The following is a 20,213-nucleotide window of genomic DNA, read 5'->3' on the forward strand; positions in this document are numbered from 1 at the left end:
ATATTACCACTGACTTCAAAAACAACAACAAAAAAAATATATAATAATAATAAAATAAATTGTTTCACAGAAGATTATTAAGTGTAATGCAATCATACACAACATAAGGGTGAGTAATAGAATTTTCATTTTGGGGTATACTATATCTTTAACTGTGTATGGTTACTTCAGCTATATTTACATTTAGATTAATTTTGCGATGATCTAACACTCATTACCAATTCATTTTTAAAAACACCAATAATTTAAATGCTGTCAAATATCTTCAGCAATTCTGAAAATATAATTTTTTCATACTGAACAATATAATGTTGTGGTGCCTAAATTCATTTGTAGCCCTTAAAACTATTGATTTGAAGTATTTTTATTCTTTGTGTTTTCATTTATTTAGACAAATTGATTTATTAAATTTTTATTAAATTTAAATATATGCAATTTACTGGTTATCTGCCATTACACGAAAATAATTATCTTAACTGTATTAGGCAAAATTGGTGCATCCCTAATATTTAATCCTAACTGCGAACAATTCTAATAGTAATAGTGATGTTTTTTTCTCCAGCTAGTTTTTCGTTCTCTGCCACTGTCGACTCTGGCTTGTTCACTGGATGATTAAAGCATAATGTGAGCTTCACGAGCGCGCCGGCTCACTTCCCCCGTCTGCGCGTCCTGAAGCGTTTGATCAGCGCAGCAGCTCCCCCGACAACAACGTCCAGCAAAACATCCGAATAATCGAAAACCGGTGAAATATCGGGTGGTGTGTACTTCCGAATGTCCAGCAATTCGTCTCTGGTGAAACTGATAGCAGGGATATAACTAAAGACAGGACAAACTAACAAAAACATAAAAACAACTGCGGAGCACGCCACGGAGGCAGCCATCAGCGTCGGCGCCATCGTTCAATCTAGCAGCTCCCTGTTTAAAGGTCACATATTTGACACATTTCTGGAGTTTTATTTTAAGTCTTGATGTCCTTAAGAATATATATTTGCGGTATAAGTACCAAGAACCATATCAATATATTTTTACAGCTCCTCTCTCAGAAGCTCTGCAAGGAACAGGTCGATTTTTGGCTTGTCTAATTAATATTCATGAGCCTCTCTTCTGATTGGCCTGTTGTTCTCTGAATGAGGCACAGCCAGGCCAACCACAGGTAACTAGGGTCATGTATGCTGTAGCCTGCTGTGGATTGGTGATACTCACAAGTAAGGTCAATAGAAACACCAGTAATGATGGTCACTGCTGAGGGAAATGTTGTCCGGCCTTGCATGTTTGAGCCGAACTCAGACCCTGAATGACAACCAACCACCTCCTCAAACACACTTACAACAGGATGTTTCAGAATGGTAATTCATGTTTTTTTTTTTCAAACACCGAATGCAGTAAATACAAACCTGACCAGCCGAGCGTTTGCGATCACGTGAACTTGAAGACACTTGTATAAATGCGGATGTGTGACATGAATGGAAATGATTCCAGACTGGCGATGTAGTATTTGGTTTCTGTATTCTGTACTGTATGTTCCTGCGCGCAAACCTGCCAATCTAAAGGATCAAACGGGGTGTATGGCATTTGAGGTAATTTGTGAATCAGCATAGATTTATAGTCTAAATAAAACAATTTGCAACTGTTACTATTAGTACACTTGTATACAAAACTTTGTATTATGCTTGTTATATAGTGTGTGACGTCACGTGCACTACGGTTGAGGCGGTTGTCACGGCGACCGTCACAGCCCTACTGTGCAATGATGTAGTTTCCTGACATCAAGACTGAACAGCGTTTTCTCGACATGTTTCCGTGTTGTTGTTGCTCAGCAATGGCATGGACGCGATGTTGTCTAGGGGTTTGGCAAAAGGAGAGTGGGACTGTGGGCAGTGCTCGAGATGGTGACTGAAGGCGGTGACTAAGTAGTTCTGACGTCAACTTTTTACGGAAGTCACAACAGTTTGTGAAAAATCACAGCTACTTTATGCAGTCTGTGTGCATTTGACTGTGGATTGACTGTTTTGAAACTTATATGGTAGTTACACAGCATCTAGACCTCAGTTATCATGAAAAAAGCCAGGAAATTTCAGTTTTGACAATATGGGACGTTTAAACTACTTAGAGGTGGACAATATGAGCAAAATCTTTAATCACAAAAAAGGTAATTTTCAACCACAGTTAGGAATGACAACACAATATAGTTATTCTACCTCCAATATATATTTGCTAAACAACACTATAACTACATTATAGCTAGATATAAATCAGGAGGATCACCTGTATAATCGTTCTATATCGAAATATTGCCCAGCCCTAAAACTTGCTCTTGGTAAAGCATAACAAACATCAGCATTTAACATTTACTTACTTATAAAAGCACAAATAAACACAACAAGAGTTGTCCACTGTGCTGTACAAAAGAGGAAAGGTAAAATAAAAAGAAGAATAATAAATATAATACACTAAAACATAAGTTAAAATGAGACCAAGAATTATAATGAATTAAATGCAAGAATAAAAAGATGAGACTGTAACTTAGATTTAAAATCATATACAGAAGATGCAGATCTCACAGATAAGGGAAGACTGTTCCATAACCTAGGACCGGCCACCGCAAACGCACGGTCACTTTCAACTTTAATCTTGATCTTGGATATGACAGAGTAATACTGTCTGAGGATCGCAAACATCTGGCAGACCTATTCACATTTACAATATCTATTTATCTATTTAAGGACATAAAATCAACAAGCAAAATTTTTAATTCAACTCCATAACACACTGGCAACCAGTTAAGAGACATTAAAATCGGAGTAATGTGTTCTCGTTTACGAACCCCGGTTAAAAATCTGGCTGGGGCATTTTGAACCATTTGAAGCCGTGACATGGAGGATTGGGGTAGTCCAATATACAAGGAATTACAATAGTTCAAACGTGATCAAACAAGAGCATGTATGACTCTTTCAAGATCTTTAAAAGATAGAAAACATCTAACTTTTGACAGAAGTTTATGATGGAAAAAACATGACTTAACTACTGAGTTAATATGTTGGTCAAACTTAAGGGAGGAATCAAAAAGAACTCCCAAATTTTTCACCGTTGGTTTGATATAAGAGTTTAAATGACCACAGTAAAAATTTGGTTTTCCTTTACCCACAGAGGGTCCAAAGACAATTGCTTCCGTCTTTCCCTCATTTAAATGCAAATTTTTTTTTACATCAGCTAAGCATGCAAGCAATGTTTCTAAACCATTCTTGTCATTGTGTGTCAAAGGTAAATAGATTTGGGTGTCATCAGCATAAAAATTAAAGGACACTCCATGCTTCCTAAAAATTGAACCTAATGGAAGCATGTACAGTGAAAACAAGATGGGAGCCAAAATAGAGCCTTGAGGAACACCAGAGATAAGAGGAGCTACAGATGAAACATAGCGACCAATACCTACTGAAAAAGTTCTGTTACTAAGATAAGATCTGAACCAGCTCAGGGCACTTCCTTGGATGCCCACACACTTTTCAAGGTGCGATAAAAGAATGCCATGATCAACCGTGTCGAATGCTGCACTCAAATCTAAAAGCACTAAAATTACTGAGTTCCCAGAGTCAACAAGTAGCAAAATGTAATTTAATGACTCGGTACTATGATTTTTCCTAAATCCAGACTGGAATTTTTCAAGAGTAGTATTTGTTTCCAAAAAACTCTGTAACTGTAATACAACGCTCTCTAAAATTTTAGCAATAAAAGGTAAATTTGAGATTGGCCTAAAATGCGATAAAACAGTTGTATCCAGATTAGGCTTTTTCAACAGAGGTTTCACCATTGCATGTTTACAATAAGCTGGAACCACTGTGCTGTACAAAAGAGGAAAGGTAAAATAAAAAGAAGAATAATAAATATAATACACTAAAACATAAGTTAAAATGAGACCAAGAATTATAATGAATTAAATGCAAGAATAAAAAGATGAGACTGTAACTTAGATTTAAAATCATATACAGAAGATGCAGATCTCACAGATAAGGGAAGACTGTTCCATAACCTAGGACCGGCCACCGCAAACGCACGGTCACTTTCAACTTTAATCTTGATCTTGGATATGACAGAGTAATACTGTCTGAGGATCGCAAACATCTGGCAGACCTATTCACATTTACAATATCTATTTATCTATTTAAGGACATAAAATCAACAAGCAAAATTTTTAATTCAACTCCATAACACACTGGCAACCAGTTAAGAGACATTAAAATCGGAGTAATGTGTTCTCGTTTACGAACCCCGGTTAAAAATCTGGCTGGGGCATTTTGAACCATTTGAAGCCGTGACATGGAGGATGGGGGTAGTCCAATATACAAGGAGTTACAATAGGTTGTTTGCACATGACATCACTGATGATGCGCGAAATGCAGCTGGAGGGCAGGAAGTGATTTTTCTCCATAGGAATCACTAGCAGAAACTCAAAATGCCTGTGTTTTGCATTGTTTATGGATGCTCAAATCGGCCAAACCGAGAAAGCACAAGGAGCTTTTATCGTGTACGAAAATGTGTTGTTCATAAGGGGGGAAAAGTCAAGAAATTGATTGAAAAACGCAGGAAAAAGTGGCTTATAAACCTGCGTCTGCGTTCGGGAGGAGCAGAGCCGGATAATGCTCGTGTGTGCAAATGGTGAATATAAGATATAATAATATATTAAGATATTAATACCTTAAGCTACCACCTCTCACGCATTCAGCGTGAGACAGTCAGAATTCACTCGGTGCTAAACGTCACACGTAGACACGATGTAAATAAGATATTATTTGCAGTTCATAGAGCTTCACTGATTATAAAAGAACATCGTGAGATTGCGATAAATTGAAATGAGTGACAGCTTTTTAGTGATTATATGGAAGCGCTATTTGCTTGCTTTCTAGGCTATATTCAAGTCAGAATTTGAATAAAACTTTTGTTTTACGTGCTGCTAACAGGACCAACAGCCACATACACTGTACATGCAGCAAAGTTTCAGGAGTGACTGAAAAAGCAGAACGGATGAGATGGAGGAAAGTCCGTACTGTACTGTTTTAGGCATGAGGCATAATATAGCGCTTTCTAGGGGTGCAACGGTTCAACTTACTCACGGTTCTGTTTGTATCACGGTTTTAGAGTCACAGTTTTGGTACGGTTCGGTGCCATGTTTAGGGAAAAAACTATATTGTCAAATGAAAATAAGAACAAATAATCTACAAGCAACAATACAAAGGAATGCAACAGAGCTAAGTTACAAATAAAATAAACAGTGCTTTTCAGGTTTTTTAGGTAGGACAGTTTTTAGAACAGTTTTTAGGTACAGAAATTGAATATAGTAATCAAACGTAAAACTACATTGCATATTTGACTGTATAAATAAAAAAATTAATCCTTATTAAAGTTACAAAAGTTATTCAATCAAGAGCAGTGAGTGATTTCCGTGTTGTTGCTGTTTAATTAACTTTAAGAAAGTGCTGTCACTTTAAGAGAATGCACTGATACTGTTTGTTCAGCCGACTATATCTGCTAGGATACTCACCAAGACGGGCATTTTGACATAATTTTTGTGTGAATTTGTCCATTCAAGCACAATACTTCAAAGAGAGCTTAATATTTGCGCTCGTTCTGAGACGCGGGTCCACACACTTCGGATGAGCGACCACACAGATCTTCTCACTGCGCGCGAGTTCGTGTCTTCTGGCTCTTTAATGACAGTAATTCCAGCATACAGCACTCGCATTGAACAAAGAGTGACTGGTTTGTCCACGTATTGTTTTTTTTCTCTCATCGCTCTCGTTGTAATGTATTGGGAAGCCAGAATTTGTATCCATCAACAGAAACATGCATTAGCCGAACTCTAACAAACCATATTACAGATGCATTGTCAGATTTAAGTTGAACCGCGGTCCTAGTGCATGCCGAACCGTGTGGAGAACCGTACTGTTAAATTTTTTACCGAGAACCGTTGCACCCCTAGCGCTTTCATTGTATTGCTGTACACCCAACGCTCTTTACAATCATATGAGGGGATCTCTTCAACCACCATGCTATTACAAGAGAAAGGTATTTACATATGTTGGACGTATGTTATGAAGAGGAGCAATTTTTTAACTAAATTGAAATACTTGCCTGCCACTGAGACTTTTTATAAACTGAGTTTTTCTTCTGTTTTTAAAAAAATCTCCGTCCACATGAAAATACAAACTCATGCTATGAAGCACTATCAAGAGCATGCCAAACCAACAGGTGGCGATATAATCTCAACCGTAAAGCCATGTTGGCCAATCAGATGCCTGAAAAAGTTTCCAGTAGGTGGAGATGCTGTTTACACCATAGACATAATAAAAACAACCTATAGTCCAAACGTGATAAAACAAAAGCATGTATGACTCTTTCAAGATCTTTAAAAGATAGAAAAGATCTAACTTTTGACAGAAGTTTAAGATGGAAAAAAACATGACTTAACTATTATGTTAATGAGTTAATATGTTGGTCAAACATAAGGGAGGAATCAAAAAGAACTCCCAAATTTTTCACTGTTGGTTTGATATAAGAGTTTAAATGACCACAGTTAAAATTTGGTTTTCCTTTACCCACAGAGGGTCCAAAGACAATTGCTTCCGTCTTTCCCTCATTTAAATGCAAACATTTTTTAGACATCCAAGATCTTATATCAGCTAAGCATGCAAGCAATGTTTCTAAACCATTCTTGTCATTGTGTTTTAAAGGTAAATAGTAGGGATGTAACGATTCACTCAACTCACGATTCGATTCACGATTTTGATTTCACGATTCGATTCGATTCACGATTATTATAATTTTTTTTAACAAAATGAGATTTAAGACAAATTATAAATTAAATGTGTCCTTTTATTATTGATTGGACAAAATGCTGCACATTTCTTTGTGAAATTGAAATATAATACTATAATAATATACTAATATAGCACTTGCATATTACTGCACTTTTGTTGGTTTTGATTGCTTCTATTGTCCTCATTTGTAAATCGCTTTGGATAAAAGCGTCTGCTAAATTACAAAATTTTAATATAATGTAAATGTAAATAACAAAACTAAATAGAAATTTTAAAACAAGCCCCAAATCAAATAAATAAGTAACACAAATAAAATAAATCTCTTCATAAAAAACAAAATAAGGCTTTGTCTGTGCTCTTTCCATTTAAAATTAGAGGCAACCACTGCATTTTAATCTTGATCCAAACAAAGATGAGCTTTTTTTAAACTAAATTAGATTGCATAGTTTCGAAATTTGAAGCAAAAACAGAATGGTTTGACTTCAGTTTTGTGAAACTATAAATAAAAATATCTGCATGAAACAGCAAAGCTGAATGAGATGCAGATTCACTCTCTGCCAGCAGGTGGCGCTTAAAGCGTTTCCTGGTTTCCGCTGTAAACAAAGCAGCGCTGAACAGAGGCAAGACGAAAAGAAAACATACCATCTAAACTTTTCTAAAGACAGTAAGTTCCCTTCAGACATGCATTCATATAAACTCCTACACCTAAATGAATCGTGATTTGTTTAGCATCTCAACCGATTTGAATCGTCACATATTTGAATCGATTTTCAACCGGCTCGCAGTTAATCGTTACATCCCTAGTAAATAGATGTGGGTGTCATCAGCATAAAAATGAAAGGACACTCCTTGCTCCCTAAAAATGTAACCTAGTGGAAGCATGTACAGTGAAAACATGATGGGAGCCAAAACAGAGCCTTGCGGAACACCAGAGGTAAGAGGAGCTACAGATGAAACAGCGCGACAAATACCTACTGAAAAAGTTCTGTTACTAAGATAAGATCTGACCCAGCTCAGGGCAGTTCCTTGGATGCCCACACACTTTTCAAGGCGCGATAAAAGAATGGCATGATCAACTGTATCGAATGCTGCACTCAAATCTAAAAGCACTAAAATGACTAAGTTCCCAGAGTCAACAAGTAGCAAAATGTCATTTAATACTCTTAAAAGAGCAGACTCAGTACTATGAGTTTTCCTAAATCCAGACTGGAATTTTTCAAGAGTATTATTTGTTTCCAAAAAACTCAGTAACTGTAATAACACAACTCTACCTAAAATTGTAGCAATAAACGATACATTTGAGATTGGCCTAAAATGTGATAAAACAGTTGTATCCAGATTAGGCTTTTTCAACAGAGGTTTGACTAATGGTATGACAAAGTATGACTAAAGGCATTATAGACGTACCAGTAGGACTTTCTGTAAAGCTGCTTTGACCGATGTGCATTGTAAAAAGCACTATACAAATAAATTTGACAGAATCTGAAACAGAAGAATTTGCAATCACTGACCTTGTTGAATTCCTCCCATGAGTTGCTCCAAGTCCAATAGTGTGCCTTGTACTGCCCGATCCGCACTGCCATCATCTGGTTGCCACGATAATAGAAGATGGGTCTGTTGGGCATGAAATGGGAATCTTGTGATAAGACATTCCGTTTGCCAATACTGTCCACCGTGTCTCATCCCATTTTGACAATATGTGTTCAGTAAAACACCTTTTGCAAAAGGATGGTCTCTTTCTCAAAGCCTCTAGGTAGTGGCTTTATCAGGAGACCTTAACTTCCCTCAGAATCACTTTTATCCAGAGGAACACCTACAGAAACTGTATGCTAGCAGCAAAGTAAGAGTTGCAGACTGTATTTGTGCAGTGTCTCTGCCCTTGTTTACACCTGCTGTTAACATCAGTCCCAAGCAGACAATGATAAATAAAGAAACAGCACCCAATGCATCTTAAAGACGCACTGTGATACAATCACTCAAATAACCTTTGGAGCTGGACTGAGACCGTAATAGCCACATCACATTTCTAGAGTAAGGGCATCTAACCACTGACACAACAGAGAACATTCTGACAAGAGATATTTTAGGAATGGGTCTCGACTGAGCACCCAAAATGTTTATATGTAGTGTAAATAGATCTGATCAAAAAGCAGAACAAACTAATCAAATGTGAATGAAAGTCACACTTGCTTTGAGGTGGTTACCTGTCTAGCAGTGAGTTATTGAAGAGGACAGGACTTAAATCGAGACCATCAATGACACGGTCATCAGGGGGATGAATGCCAGCCACAGAAAGACTTGTGCTGAAGAGATCCATCCCACTGCCCAATTGATAACTCACCTGATGTACAAAACACTGGTATCATGCACAGAAACACAGTTTTGAATGGAATAATAAATTATTGAATGATAACCAATGATTTGGTCAAGCTGGTAAATCGTCCATACTATATAATACATGTGCCTTAACCATTTCAAGGTTTTATTTTGGCTTGAATTAATTGGAATTTTATATTTTTGAATTTTTTTAATAAACCGAGAGATCTGGGTGCAGCTAACTTGAAGAAAGACACATTCTTTTATAAATACTACCGGTATTGTAACAATAAAAAGCTGACTGAGACAAGTGAAGTATGCTTTGAAAGAGCTCACTGGAGCTTTTAGACAAAATCTGAAAAAAAACAAATTGCATATGTTTTTTGGCTTTTAGATTGTATACAACATGTTTTTCAGCAAAGTTTTGATCATGTTTATCATGATCCAATTTAGAGGCCTCAGAAATGTACTGTTATTGACCAAATACTTATTTTCCACCTTAATTTGCAAATAAATTCTTTAAAAATCCTACAATGTGATTTTCTGGATTTTTTTTTCTCATTTTGTCTCTCATAGTTGAGGTATACCTATGATGAAAATTACAGGCCTCTCTCATCTTTTTAAGTGGGAGAACTTGCACAATTGGTGGCTGACTAAATACTTTTTTTCCCCACTGTATGATACAGTAGGCTTTATATAGTTAATTGGATAAGCAAGCATAATTATCTATCATAAATGACAATCATAATATCAGCTGACATGTGGCTATCACTAGTCTAGATGCTCAAGATTGTTTAAGCTGTGATACATCAACCCATGCTGCAACCCGCACATATACACAAACACACACACATGCAAATGCATCTTCTTCATGCATGAACCTTGTCAAGATGGCACAAAATGTAAGCACCAGCAAGGAGGCCAGTTTAGAAGAGCAGAACCACGATGACGAGTTTCTTCAGTTCCCACTCTAATCTGTGCTCGCAGGTTTATTATAAACCACACTAACATCTCTGTAAATGAAGAAAAAGGCAGAGAGAAAGGAAAGTTGGGACAGAGGCCGGAACTGCTGCTTTATCTGTCCTCCCCAGTCCTGCTGCAAAAAAAGCTTTATTTTATTTATAAACTTTGAACTAAAATGCCATTTTTTCGCTGTCATCCTTGATCTTCCATTCTATTCTCTCCTGAGCGGCCCTTTGAGGGAGACGGCACACACACACACACACACACACGTTGCCTGCTTCAGCCTCCCAGAATTCCCTTCACCACTGCCAGACAAGCAGTACATTCCATTATCTTCACTCTCAGGCTTCACACACACAGACGTACCCTACATACATACTTATACACACGGGAAAAGCAGAAATAAAAGTTAAACAATTAATAAAGGTAACAAGCCGCTACCTCCAGCTGCTCTAATCCAGCAACACACACAAAAAACATGGGACTAGTAAAAAGGGAAATGGATATTTCTTTATCTCCAATTCATTTCCTCCTCCTTCTCTTCTTCTAGCTGTCTGCGTCTCTGTGTTTTTGGCTGACACTAGTTATCTGAGCAGACAGACCTGCAAAACCTGCCTAATGCACTCAGTCTATGTGTCTCTGAACTGATAAACACAACAGGAGTGACTGGGATGTCCACATTAGCGGTGACGCCACAAAATAATTAAAAAACCCATCTCGAGAGTGTAAATCTGTTGTGTTTCTGTTGATTTGCTGTTGAGTCTAATACAGTTCACACAGTCCCATCCTTACTAACATAACAGAAGTTCTGACTTAATAGGTTTATCCTGTATTTTTTTTATGTTATTCTCTGAGGTGCTTGCTTGTAGTACCTACTTGTATTAGTCAATTTACTTGATCTGAGGTTTTCTTTTGTTCCTTTTTTGTCAATTTAATCTGGGTTTTTATTTCATCAGGTTTTTTGTATTATTATTTCAATATTCAGTTTCTTGTTAACATTTATTTCTTGAATTCTTTCTATGTGTTTGTAGAATTGTGCACATTTATTTGTGGATTTTGAAAACATTCCTCACAGCAAAACTGCATAGAAATCCTCTAAAATACAAAATAAATAATAATATTTGTCAATCTCATTGTATGGTTGCAAAACCATTTTTTTTGTGAATTAATTTAATTTCAGAGAATCTCGGATTATTAATTTGTACATTTCATTTGATTTGTTTGTGAATAAATTTTCAATTCGATTTATTTGTAAATCTGGAATAAATATAACCCCACATAATTTGGTAAAACAAAAAGGGGCATCAATGCTTCCCAAGAGAGAAATGGCTAAGAAGATACACATATCACAAAGAGCCAGCCTGCTGCTGCAAGACAAACATTAACAGTGTGAAACACCTGCTTATCCCACTCTGCACTGCTCTGGCACTGCCCAGACACCTGGCACACCACACGCCTCCATCACAGCCACATACCCCAGCACTCCTCTCTGCTCTCCTCTCCCTTTCTGTTCTTTATCCGGCACGCCTGGCATATTCAGATACAGAAGCCCTCATTACAGCTCAATCCAACCTCAGCAAACACACAAACAGATTAGCCGCTTAAGACCTTCCCAATCCCCCTCTCCCTCGTCACTCTGCTGTGCTATCAGGGCCCCGCACACCCCTCAGATATGAGCCGGGGGCAGGCTTAGCGCGGCTCCCGCGCTCCCTCCTCCAAAAATCCCCCCACGCCACAGCCCCATGTCACAGTTGCCCCTAATACAATTAAAAGTCATTTGCGGAGCACACAGCTTCAGCGGATCTGGAAAAGGAGGCTTCCTCTGCCACACAAAAAAAAAAGAGGTAGGAAAAAGGAATCATAAGGAACTTCAAGAATAAACAGAAGGTATTTGGTAAAGAATTCAATAATTGTCCTGACAAAGGTAAATATTCCTCATAATGACCTTTAGTAATGCTGTAATGCTGCAATAGTGATGCTGATTAACAGACCACTCATTTGGGTATCTGAGGCCAGCACTTCTTTCATGTCTCTCGCATCACATTTCTGATTTACTCTCTCGTTTCATAAACTCAACTGGTACCATCTTGCACTTATGGACTGTTTTGAAAATGAAATCAGTGGACTTCAGTAGAACTATAATGTTGTAGTGTCTGTCTTGTTGCCGAGAACGATTGTTTTTGTTATAACTGGTGTATGAAAGTGGTATGTCAGTATTTGTCTGGTTTGAAATTGTTCATTGTCTTGGCTCAAAGCCACTAGCCATGAACTGCGGCACTCTTCAAGGAAACTTTGAGTTATTGCAGAATAACGACCAGCTGGATGTACATTAACCCTTAATTAAAGTTACATTTGTTGTCCCCAAAGATGCAAAGTGAATGTTTTTTGAGTTGCATTAACCACCAATCAAAGCCAGTCTGAACATATTTGATGTTTAAGGGCCTTTCACTCTAAGGAGTATTTACACACCAAGAAGACACTGATGGAGTATTAGAACAGATATAAATGTATGAGGTGTGTTTTGAGGGTGTGGAAAGATGAAATACAGTGAACTGGAAAGCACAACTGGGACTTCTACATTTAAATGAAACAGCTTGGGATCATTCTTACGGTGCCAGCAGGGATCCGTCCAGGCCACCAGGCAATGGCTGGTTCCCTCATGCCGCCTTCAAACGTAGTCTCCTTCCCACAGAGGAATGGTCCATTGCTGCCGCCTGAGGATGAAAAGGGACAGGAGGGAATCTCAAACTCAAAGCCTCGTCTGTGAAATACAGTGATGGCAATTCATCTCTAACAAATAATCTTTACAAAAGAGACGCTTGACACAAAAAAACTAAATAGGTGTATTGGGAGTGTAAATGAAAGATAAATTGAGACAGCAGAAGACAATAGAATGCGAGGATCTTGAGATACCTTTTTTATGTTTAAAACTTGTCACAGTATTCCAAACTTAACAGTTTAAAACTTGACACAACTTCTCTTAAAATGATACAATGCAATGATAAAATATGTCTGACTGGTGCATGTGTCCGTAGACCAACAATGAAAATAAAACTACCACAAACATCTGAGCCGAGGCCTAGCAGTTAGTGCATATTCTTCAGACCTACTGAATAGCAGCACTGAATGAGATGCAAGTTTGATTCAGGCTTGCGTTTAGTGGTGACTCACTAAATGCCACAGAAGACAAACAAGCCTGAGCTTCCTCTAAATATTTATTAGGAATAAATTAAAAACAGTACTGGGGAGTAACGAACTCAAACTAATCACACATTTAAAGCTACACTGTGTAACTTTCGGGTGTCTAGCGGTAAAAAAAATAACATGGTTGTGCTTTGTTTCTGCTCCTCTACATTGATAAATTTGGTTTGAGGCACCGGTGTATATATGAATACATCTTATGAGAGAGGACGTAGTCGTGACATGACACACACAGGTGAACGTATGCATTTTCATGCAAAATCTGTCTGGAAGGCTAGAAAATTTAAATAGCTATTATAGGTTTATCAAAGTGTATTTGAGTAAAGACATGGTTTGGAGGATTTTTTGGCACTCCCTCATTATTAATAACATCTTGTAATTTTTTAATCGAAAAAGTTGCACAGCATAGCTTTAACTTATTTTAATTTATCGGTAGTGTGAAAGTAGCTCAGTGTAGCTCAGAGCAACCTTCATCCCTAAAAGCTAAATAATAAGATATAAACCATAATAACAACATTAATATATTTTTAATATATTGTTACGCATTTAACTGTTTTATGTAACCATTTCAAACTTGCAATTTATGCAACAGTCAGAGGGATAAAAATATATATGAAGATCTATGTTAACAAACATATGGAAAGAAACTTTCAAATTAAGCTCAAATTAATTATATTAAAAAACTGAAAAAAAAAAAATTATTTCAGCCACTTCAGAAAAAAATCCTCAAAAAAAAAAAAACACCTACGCCATCAGTAGAGGAATTGCAAGAAATTACTTGAATAAAAAAATACAAATGATTTCTTGCAATTCTCCTACTTACCTAAAAAAAAAAAAAAAAGTGTCATAAATAATCCCCCCCAAAAATAAGCCACCTATGGTGTTTTAATGTGGAAAAGTGTGAATGGATTCCCACTTTGAAGCGGTCCATACATCACTGCTGCCCCATTATCCGATGTGAAAAACACCAGTGTGTTGTTGTGGATTCCCAGACTGACCAGGTGAGCCAGAATCTGACCGATGCTGTCATCCAGCTCCATCATTGCATCACCATAACTAAAAGACAAATCACACAGTGTCTTACTACCTTAATCACGGCAATCAAAGCACAAAAAATTACCCCATATAACCTGTTCAGTTGCTCTAACCCAGACAGTATAACAAATTCTGTCAAATTATCCCAAGTTTGAAACCTGTCCTGTGACAGATGGATGTGATATATGGAGGAAGATAGATGCCTCAGATAGATGTGCACTGGTTATAAAACTTTAAGATGTGGCATGTCAGGCTGAATCTCTCCACTGCCAGCACCTGGCTAATACCCCTCAGCCTTGATCCATTCCTCTGTCAACACAAACCTCATTTAGCATTCTGAAGAAACGTATGCTTACTGAAACCCCAGTATTCCAAAGCACTGGGAGGAATACTAAACAGTTGCAGACAAGACTACCAATGAAGCCTCTAGCTTTATTCTTTCCTCATAGCAGAAAAAAGAAAACATCTCATTAACCAATCATTTATATGTAATACAAAATTGCAACACACAATGCTGAACGTTTGGTCAAAACAATAAGTGCTATAGCTGTTAAGTAACAGTATGTTTCTTTTTTCAAGACATTATAGGCAAAAACACTGTTAATTCATACATTGGTCTTTATTATTATTTTTTTAATTTTACACTATTTGACTTTTCATAATGTGTTTTCAGACTAGTGGAAAGAAGACATGCAAAATACACTTCTAAGTGTTTATTTCATTGCATTTGATCTATTTGCATCTGTAGATTTCACTTACAATACATATCTTTAAAGGTCATTTCAAACATGGTGATTTTTTCTGTTGACAGTATTTTCTAAATTTATGGACTTGATAATATGACATCCCTTCTGCAAAAAAAAAAAAAAATTCTAGCATCTAGATTTTTTACACACGTGAAATTACACAATAAAACATTTTCATGTACATTATACAACAGTTAGTTCCAGTCCTCAAATTTGATTGGCTAAGCAGTGTTCCAAAAATACTGAAATTCAGAACTGTTTGAATCACTCCGCTTGAAAATGATTCTGTGTTCCGAAAAGCTTGTCAGTCTGTGCATTAGTGGTGTGATGTTTAATATTTCCAATATTTGGAGCAACAGCAATTATATGATATTGATTAAGTAGAAAATATGGATAATGTTATTCAGTAGTTTTGAAATCTGATGTAGAAAGAATAAACCTCTTTGAATTAGAAAAACATGGCAATATGTTATCTGCTCCCAATATGCAGGCCTATGTAGGCCTAATCAGAAAGACTCCAATATTTAAAGTGCCCCTATTGTGCCATTTTTACAGTTCCTAATATTGTTTTGGGAGTCTCCTACAATAGGATTACATGCATGCAAGGTCAAAAAACACTTTAGCTTTCTCAAAATATGCATTTAATATCAGCTCATTTTCCAGCGATTCTCAAACGATTCGTTCGAAGCAGTTCAAAGATTCAGTCTCACTAAACCCCTCCTTTCCGTGAGCCTACTCTGCTGTGATTGGTTAGATGGCCTTGTCTGTTGTGATTGGTCTACGGCGTACAGCGCGTGTCGGAAACGATACGCCTACATCAATAGTTCTGTATTGTGAACGCTCTATAGAAAATATAAACATCTATTATTTATCATACTTACAGGTTGTGATTCAGGGAAGCAGCTGGTCCAAATAAACAGGATATTGATCCATCTTTCAACAGCAAGCGTTTTGTGAATCCCGCGTTGAACTCCCCAAGATTAGAGAAGCAGTCGTCAGTAGAATGATGTGTATTTGTTGGCAGGGTCAAGTTGTTCGCGGCCGGCCAACGTAGAACATAGGCGCGCATTATGCAAATGTGTTCCCCCATGACGTGTAGCCATCACGGAAGTGGGATTCGAATTACTAACGACTCGTTTCAGCTGTTCAGAGTCGATTTACTATTATTCTTTACTATTATATTTACATTACACACTGCATGAAAGGCAATATTGGAAATGGCATAATAGGTGCACTTTAAAATAAATAATATTAATATTATATATTAATAATAATATTGGCCAATACCAACATAGGCACTGACTGAACATGGCAATTACTAGATGTAGGTAAGTGGCAGATGTTTAAAAATATGATAGTTGTTTTAATGTAAAAAATAATGTTATGTAAAAATGCTATTATTTCATTAACAGTATTTTCCCTTACTATATATATGGCGAAAACAGTAATACATCTAATTGGGCATTTCATGTAATTTTAAAGTAAAATACTATTAAATGTTCAGTTTTTTTGGAAGTGAAAAAGAACAAATCATCTATAAACTGACATTCTCTGATTTCCATGTGTGATGATGAACATTTGATGGTTTTTCATTTAAATAATTATATTTCTTCTTAGTTTTGTGTTATCAGCTATGTACATTAGGATTTTACGTTACATGTTATGCTTTTAAACTAATGTTTATTGCATTATTTTAGTTCTGGCAACCAGTGAAAGGATTTTTTAATACAGTGTATATCGCTCTAGGTGGTTGTTCTGAGTGGATTACTGGCATACTGTATTTCTATAAGGTTGCTGATGTTGTTAGGTGGGTGGCTTAGTAGATTGATGTCTTAGTAAAGTAATAGCACAGCGTTTCTAAAAACAAGCATTATTTGAGCTTTCATTCATGTGATTAACACAAACATCCTGGATGAGTTACGATGGATGATATACTTAGCAATGTTCACATACCGCCCCCTCTGGCTCTTTCCCAGAAAGCATTTTGAGGCATAGACAGGCGCGTGGGTTGCATCTGGCGCCCAGTAGAGAAAGAAGGGCCGCTGGGCCACAGCTTGCTGAGAGATAAAGTCCAAGCCTTCCTGGAGAGAGATAGGATTGAAACTAACATCAGGCACATCTATCCACATCAACAGCGCTGATCCACACAAATAAACATTAATCAAGCCAATGAACAGGAAAACTCGCCTTCAAATAGATTTGGGTGAGGTTGGATTCCCGTTTTCACATTAATCTCAAACTCTTCGTAATACCTGCAAAATACACAGATCATCTCAACTTTCTGCTTCCTGCAGATCTAACGAGACCATCCCTACAAACTCATTTCAACACCATACGAGTTCTTGTTCCAAATGACAAGCTTCCTAAACCAAGTGCTGCAGCAGGGGGTGATGACAAAGTGAATTTGAAGAGGTAAATTGCAAGATTGTGTCTCAGAAGACACACGCGTTGTGAGAAGGTGCTGAGGCGTGGAACGGTAGAGGCAACTCTCTTATGCTCCAGCTGTTCCAGGTGTCCTAACGTACCGCTAACGCAACCTGCCATCTCTTGGGTCTGAGTGTGTGTTTATCTGGCCAGGCTCAAACACGCCATGCTGATTAAACCCTCTGCTAAGCACAAAACCAGCTCTATCGCCAAAGCCAATGACCCAGAATGCACATATGGCTGTTTTGGAATGAACAAATGGGCAGAAAATGAGATACTACAGTGCAGATGGTATAAAAAGAGAAAAAAGTGAAAATTCACTTTGCCAAACGGACATTTTCATGTGAAGCAGTACACAATTTTTACATGTTCTGAAGAAAATTTTTGAGTAGAGCCTGCCCGTTCAAAATTCCACCATGCTGCTATACAGTTTCTAAGGTGTTCTTAGCAAACACCACGAAAATGTGTTTGTATCTCACCTTCCCTTCATTTCGGAGTTGTTGTAGACAGGTATATTGGGACAGACGCTGTTATTGTAGGGGCCAAAATGGCAGTTGGGTGAACCAAACCATTCGTCAAAGCCATGCTTCAGAGGTAAGTATTGAGTTCTGTGCCCAAGGTGCCTGAGGTAGAAGATAAAATGTAATGTTTTAAAAAGAACATCTTCAATATGCAGTAAATAAAAATGTAATTATCAATTTTTTTTATTTCATCCATAAAATTATTAAAAACGATCAAGCAATGTATTTAAATAAACTTAAAAATGCAACTACTGGTATTTAAATCAGCTATATTACTGTATTGCTTTGTTACAAATATGTTATCATCAATTTATCACAGTTAATAGTAATGATTACACAAAATACAAATATGACAAATTCTCTAATATAACTATTGCGTGTGTCATATATTGCTTTGGACATTACTTTTGGCTTTCGTATTATGCATGGAATGCATATGACAGTGTATTTGTTTAAATGCGTAGTACACAAGCAGTACACATTGCATGTTATTGTATCCCATAATGCGATGTTCTCAACTTGACCTTCCATTTACAGTGTAACCAATGAACCAGAAGTGATATCAAGAGAAACAATATTTTTTCTTGAGCCATTATTTGATCAAACAAGAGAACGAGCGAACATAATTAGGAAATCTCACAAGACAAGCACAATACCAAGGCAAAGTGTATTGTACATATAATAGTAACAGAGTTCAATCAAGTCAAGACCTTAAAACTGGAATAAACTTGCAAAATAATAATAAGCATTTTTTGTGGAATTAAAAATGCATTCTACTGTTGTTTCACTTTGCATACTGCTTCATATTCTATTATAGCCCATATCATTATTCTGAGAAAGACATCTCATGAGAGAGGCTGCAGAGAATCTCACCACTTGCCGATGATCTTGCTGACATAGTCTTTCTTCTTCAGCAGTTGTGGAAGCAGGATCTCATCCGGAGATATTCCCCCCACTATCTCCTGAGGTGTGTACGCTCTAGGAGAGAGAATCCATTATAGGTGTGCACCATAAAGTCGTACGAGTAGATAAACTGATAACAGTGAAGGAGGGCTGAGGATAGAAGGAAATGGTTTACAATCATACCATTCCTAGCATGAGCATTGGTGGTGTAGAATCCATTTCGCACAGGAAGTCTTCCAGTAAGCAAAGCGGCCCTGGCTGTAGAGTTCAGACCATTTATGAAGTAAACATCAAAGACAAAAAAGACATACCTGTACCCATAAGACAAAAATTGTGTAGCTCACAGATTGTTTTACAACATTAAACACCACCAACTAAAAAGTTATTAGATACAGGGGGCTGGACAGTTTTGGAGAGAAGAATTCCTCCGATTCCCTCCTCCAACATCTCTGCAACTGGCAGATGTTTTTACAGACAACATTTAACTACAGACTATTCAAAGTTGCATGAATCTATTCTAAGAAGGTTGGTAGCTGTATTAAAGGCAAATAATTGCAAAACCTACTAATAAAATATTGCCTAATTTCCATGTGTTCATTATGTGTACAAAACTGCACAAGTTTTAATCTAATTAAAGTTCAAGATGCTCATCCACAACACTTACTAATTTGCTGAAATTTAAATCATGTCGTATTTAAGACTTTCAGAGAGAGAGAAAGGAAAGAGACATTGGACATGAGAGAACTCACCCTGGAAATTATGATTACAAAGTTCTCCACAATCTACTTTGTGATTAATATTCTAATTTAGCAAAGCTCTAATAACGTCTCTCTACAGCGGCAGGTATGAGTGCTCCAGGCACCTTCATCTCTCACATTCGAGATTAACTATTGATTAAGCCTTATTTGCTTAAAAATTCATTAGAATTGAAAAGAGGACTAATAGAAGATCTGCTCTGCATAGCAAGTCCATTCAAATTCCCAAATGATGCATGATTAGCATATTTCAGCACTGTTGGTGTATTATCCATATTAGCATAATAAGTTGTCATCTCACTATCATGCATCCACACACGTCTTGTGTTCTCACGTAGAATTAAAATGGCTAGAGCATTTGAAGAATTTTTTCAGCAGGATGACAAAAAAAAAAGCGAATGAAAAGGAAAATATTTGCAATTGCATTGTAAATCAATATATTCAATATACTGTAAGTCACCTCAGACAAAATGTGTATTTTATTTCTACAGAAAAAGTTAAATAATGTTTTTAAAATCAGTTTGTTTTGTAGGATAT

The 20,213-nt window shown here is 36.9% G+C and overlaps 1 pseudogene; it reads right to left on the reverse strand.

Moving 5' to 3' along the window:
- LOC107600355 (N-acetylgalactosamine-6-sulfatase-like) overlaps window positions 1-20,213 on the reverse strand; it is a 51,077-nt pseudogene that overhangs the window by 26,863 nt on the left and 4,001 nt on the right.

Source organism: Sinocyclocheilus grahami, unplaced genomic scaffold (assembly GCF_001515645.1).
Source record: "Sinocyclocheilus grahami isolate Dianchi unplaced genomic scaffold, SAMN03320097.WGS_v1.1 scaffold282.1, whole genome shotgun sequence".
NCBI lineage: Eukaryota > Metazoa > Chordata > Actinopteri > Cypriniformes > Cyprinidae > Sinocyclocheilus > Sinocyclocheilus grahami.